The 5,931-nt window shown below is 44.4% G+C and overlaps 1 pseudogene; it reads right to left on the bottom strand.

The window, feature by feature from the left end:
- Positions 1–4,922: 4,922 nt before the first annotated feature.
- Positions 4,923–5,931, bottom strand: LOC118587378 (annotated as a pseudogene).

Genomic DNA, 5,931 nt, shown 5'->3' with positions numbered 1-5,931 from the left:
ACCCAGCACTCACATTTTAAGAAAAGTCCAGGCACGGTAACCCTAGTACCATGGAGGCAGAAATAGGAGGACCCACCAGAACTTACTTGCCTGCTCATCTTGCCAAATTGCCTAACTCCATTTTCGGTGAGAGACCCTGACTCAAAAACTAAGGTAGAGAATGATAGAGGAGGACACCTGACATTGGCCTCTGGTCACACACACACACACACACACACACACACACACACACACACACACAATGCAGAAATAAACATGTAAGTCAGAGAAATAAAAAATTAATCTGTGATTTCTTTTTTAGATAGATTTAGTTTCACAGCAGAAGCCAATGGAAGACACACGCGTTTCCCATATGCCCCCTACCCCTCCACAGTCAACATCCCACACTAGATTGGCACATTTCTACAGCAGCAGACACTGACATGTCATTATCATGGTTTACACTTGGCTTCAGTATTGGCGTTTTACATTCTGTGGGTGTTCACAAATATATAATGGTAAGTGTCCACCATTATAATGCCACGCAGGATAATTTCACTGCCTGAACGATCCTCTGTGTCCTGCCTGTTCATCCCTCCCCCTCTCTCTTCCTCTTGGCAGCCACTGATAGATATGTCCACTGTCTCTACCATTTTTGTCTTTTCCAGAATGTCCCAGCAGGAGCCTTCAGATGGTCTTTCACTTGGCAGCATGCTTTGAAGGTCCCTCCATGGCTTTTCATGGGTTGATGCCATTACTGTTGAGCACAAACAATATCCCATTGTCTGTATATAGCACACTTTCTCCATCCCTCTACTGGAGGACAATCTTGACTTCCTTCTGAGTGTTGGCAATTATGAATAGAGATGCTATTGTAGTTACTTTCTCACTGCTGCGACAATTACCCATCAAGGAAACGTAAGGAAGGGAGGTCTATTGTGGTGCACAGTTCATGGCAGAGGGGTCAGAGTGCAGGAGGATGAGGCAGCCAGTCAGGAAGAGAAGTGAATTCTGGGGCTCAGCTCGCTTCCTTCTCTTTATTCAGTCTGGGACCCAAGTGCACAGAACAGCACCACACACATTTAAGATAGAGTTTCCTGTCTCAGTTAATCTAATTAAGATGACCCCCACAGGTATTCACAGAGGCTTGTTTGCTAGGTAATTCTAGATCCCATCCAGTTGGCAGTCTGTGTATCTCAGAAACATCCACGTGGGGTTTTGGTGTCAAGTTAACATGGGAATATACCAAGGAGTGGGGTTGTTGAGGTCCACATTTAGTTTCATGAGAAACAGTCAAACGGTGTTGAAGGTGGTTGGACCATCTTACAGTCGTGTGAGCAATGAGCAAGATTTTCTGCTGCAAGAAATGTGAGAATGATAAACAACAAATGATAAGTAAAAAGATGACTAACAGAGATGAAGGAAGGTTCTGCTGCTCCACATCCTCATCTCATCAGCTTTTGGCAATGGCAGTGTCTGGATTTTGACCATTCTCATAAGTAGGTATCTAATGATGTCTCCTTTTACTTAGTGATTCTCTCATGGCATACAATTTGACATATCTTTTAATATATTCTCTTCCCTTCCTTCCTTCCTTCCTTCCTTCCTTCCTTCCTTCCTTCCTTCCTTCCTTCCTTCCTTCTTTCTTTCTTTCTTTCTTTCTTTCTTTCTTTCTTTCTTTCTTTCTTTTTCCGAGACAGGATTTCTCTGTGTAGCTTTGCACCTGTCCTGGAACTCACTCAGTAGCCCAGGCTGGCCTCAAACTCACAGAGATCTGCTTGCCTCTGCCTCCTGAGTGCTGGGATTAAAGGTGTGTGCCACCACCGCCCGGCTTAATATATTCACTTTCTTTCTGTGTATCTTCTTTGGTGAACTATTTGTTAAAATCTTTTGCTATTTTTTTTTTAATTGAGGTTGTCTTGTCGAATTTTTAAGAGTTCTTTGTGTATTTGAGTTCTTTACCAAAATCCATATTTTGCAGACATTTTTTCCTACTCTGTGACAAATCATCTCATCTGTTGACATTGTCCTTGGATGATCAGAAGGCTTTCTTTTTCTCTTTGCCCTTTTTTCTTTGGCAAGATCTTGCTATGTGGCTCAGTCTGACCTTTAAGTTACCATTCCCCTGCCTCAGCGCCCTGAGTGCTGGGGTTGTAGACATGAGCCACCATGCTCAACTAGAAGCTTTAAATTTTGATAAAAGTTGATGTCTTAGTTCAATTTTAATAAAGATTAGTATCTTAGTTTGTTTTTCTTCCTATAACATAATAATGTAGGGTAGATAATATTATTTTGATGATTTATGCATAGAATGATTAAGCAAAGAACAATCTTTGTCTAATTTTATAAGAGACTTATTCTTTTTATTCTTCATGTGTATGAGTGTTTTGTCTGAGTAGGTATACATGTGTACCACATGCCTACAGTACCTACAGAGGCCAGAAGAGGTTGTCAGAGTGACAGACAGTTGTGATCTACCATATGGATGCTCTTAACCATTGAATCACCTCTTCAGCCCTGAACTTACTGTTTTTCTTTTTGAAGCTATGTAGCCCTTGTTGGTCTAATACTACATAGCCCAAGGTGGCCTTGAGCTCACAGTAATCCTTCTGTTTCAGTCTAGGAAGTACTGGGATTTCAGGTGGGGCCACTATGTTCAGCTGTAAAGTGGGTAATTTGTAATGAACAGATATTTATTTTGCTCATGGTTCTAGAGGAAGTCCAAGGTTAGGGGGCTACATCTGGTCTGGGCTTTCTGCTGCATTTTTTCAAGGTGGATGATTTCACATGATCACATGTTGAAAGAGAAGGAGTGGAGAAGGAAAGAAGTGCTGTGGGATGTTCTGTATGTCAAATGTGTTGCTCTGATTGGTTAAAATAAATAAAGTGCTGATTGGCCAGTAGCCAAGCAGGAATGATAGGGTAGGCAGGAGAAGGAGGAGGAGAATTGGGGGAAGTGGAAGGCTGGGGGAGAGAGACTCTGCCAGCCGCTGCCATGACAAGCAAGATATAAGGTACTGGTAAGCCACAGGCGACGTGGCAACTTATAGATGAATAGAAATGGGTTAATTTAAGATAGAAAAAGTAGATAACAAGAAGTCTGCCATGGCCATACAGTTTGTAAACAATATAAGTCTCTGTGTGCTTACTTGGTTGGGTCTGAGTGACTGTGGGACTAGGGGGTGAGCGAGATTTGTCCTGACTGTGGGCCAGGCAGGAAAACTCTAGTTACAAATTGTGCCCCACATTGGGTGCCAGATATTGGTGAAATTATTAAGACAACTCCATGTTGTTAAAAGGGAGGTTTATTTTGTGGCATAACTTACAAATGAAGGGATAGATAGATTGTAGGGTCTGGCAAAGGTATGGCACAGTCCGGTGGTGTTCTCTGGAGAACTCTGTAGTGGATAGCCATCCCAGCATTGGCCTGGAAGTTCCAACCCCCACTGAGGCTTTGGTAATGGTCACGCCCACAAGGCAGGGTGGAGGAGGAAGCGGAAGACCAAGGATCGGGAAGAGGTCACTCTCTTAGTTCCCGGACTCTGGACGCTGGAGGTAGACCGAGCAGAGTTCTCCAGAGAACACGGCTGGACTGCACTATACCCTTGCCAGACCCTGTAACCTACCCCCTCATTTGTAAGTACCCCACAAAATAAACCTCCCTTTTAACTGCGTGGAGTGGCCTTAATAATTTCACCAATAGAACTCTGCTTGGTCTACCTCCAGCGTCCAGGGTCCAGGCACCAAGAGATCCTTCTCGTTTGGATCCTGGGTCTTCAGCATCCTCTCTTTTGCCCTGCCTTGTAAGCATGACAGAAGCCTCAATGGGGATTGGAACTTCCAGGCCAATGCTGGAATGGCTACCCACTACAAAGAAGAGAGAGAAAGAGAGGTGGGAGAGGGCTCTGATGGCTTAAACACATTACATCCATTTCCCTATAGTGTTGTCCTGGGGATTAAAATTCTAGCACATGACACTTGTGGCCCACAATGACTCAAACCACAGCATTCAGTTTGCTGACTCTTGTTTTCAAGGATTTACTGCGTTTTGCTGTATTGAAACCCAAAGTAAATTAAATTTTCTCCTGTGCTATCTGCTCAGGGTTTTATAGTTTAGTGTTTTATATTTAACTCTGGCATATTTTGAGCTACATGGGTGTATCTTCATTATTTTATGTCTGTATTAGATACTAGTTGAAGATAAGACTATGCTTTCCAGGTCATTTCCACAGCCTTCCTTGACAGCCAGTTGCTCCCCCAATACTCTTTGGTAAGTCTGTTTCTGAGATCCCCATTCCATGCCATTTGTCTGTTCTTCCCTCCATACTACTCAGCCACGATCGCTTTCTTGGCGTCTACAGATGTCAGTTTGTTGACTGTTTCTCCTTCAGTTGTGTGGCTTCTCTGGGTGGTCTATGGCCTTTTTAATTTAAATGTTAGAGACAGTTTATCAATATATGTAAAATAACTCACTTGGGTTCTGATTGTGATTGATTATGAGAATCAAATTCAGGTTGTCAGGCTTGGTGGCAAGCACCTTTGCCTGCCGAGCCCTCTCAGTGGTTGGTCCTGCATTCATCAAGTTAGGAAGAATAGTCAGCCTGATAATATCAAGTCTTCTTATGAACATGGGATAGCCCTCCAATCGTTTCTTTGCCTGATTTCTTTCATAAGAGTTTTATAGTTTCCCTTATGTAAATCTTATGTACATTTGATAGATCTATATATAAGTATTTGGGGGGTGGTGTACAGTGAACTTTATTGATGGTATAAAAGAGAGTGGGCTCCCTAAGTCTCTCCTGTTATTCTGGGGGTCTGGAATGGAAATTGTGAGGGACATGCTCAGTTTTGGGGGCTGAGTTGGGTCAGGGACTGCTCAGCAACCGAGGAACTCTCTCTTGCTCTCCTGTTCTTGCTGGGGTGAGTGGACCAGGACAGGCTTCTTACTCCTTGGAGGGCATGTAGGGTATGAGGTCCACTACCCTGTTGCTGTAGCCGTATTCATGGTCATACCGGGAAATGAGCGTTGCAGAGTTATAATCGAGAGTAATGCCAGCCACAGCATCAAAGATGGAAGAGTAGGGGGTCGCTGTTAACGTTGCAGGAGACAACCTGGTCCTCAGTGTGGCCCAGGATGCCCTATAGTGGGCCCTCAGATGCCTGCTTCATCACCTTCTTGATGTCATCATACTTGTCAGCTTTCTCCAGGTGGCATAGAAGTTCCACGATGGACACATTGGGGGTAGGAACTCAGAAGGCTATGCCTGTGAGCTTCCGGTGCAGCTCTGGATGACCTTGCCCACAGCCTTGGCAGCACCAGTAGATGTAGGGATGGTGTTCTGGGCAGCCCCACGGTCATCACTCCACAGCTTCCCAGAGGGGCCATCCACACTCCACACTCTTCTAAGTGGCAGTGATGGTTTGGACTGTGGTCATGAGTTCTTCACAATGACAAAGTTGTCATGGATGACCTTGGCCAGGGGTTCTAAGCAATTGGTGGTGCAGGAAGCACTGTTGACAATCTTGAGTGAATTGTCATACTTCTCATGGTTCACATCCATCACAAACATGGGGGTATCAGCAAAAGGGCCAGAGATGATGACTCTTTTGGCCCCACCCTTCAAGTGGGCCCCAGCCTTCTCCATGGTGGTGAAGATACCAGTAGACTCCACAACATACTCAGCATCAGCATCACTCTACTTGATGTTGGTGGGATCTTGCTCCTGGAAGATGGTGACAGCCTTCCCATTGACAACAAACTTCCCATTTTCAGCCTTGACTGTGTCATTGAACTTGCCATGAGTAGAGTCATACTGAAACATGTAGACCATGTAGTTGAGGTCAATGAAGGGGCCACTGATGGCAACAATGTTCACTGTGCCAGACATGAAGGCAGACCTGGTAACCAGGCATCCAATATGGGCCAAATCCGTTCACACCAACATTCACCAT

Source organism: Onychomys torridus, chromosome 7 (genome assembly GCF_903995425.1).
Source record: "Onychomys torridus chromosome 7, mOncTor1.1, whole genome shotgun sequence".
NCBI lineage: Eukaryota > Metazoa > Chordata > Mammalia > Rodentia > Cricetidae > Onychomys > Onychomys torridus.
The sequence above is the reverse complement of the archived record's forward strand: the minus strand, read 5'-3'. Positions and strand labels throughout refer to the sequence as shown.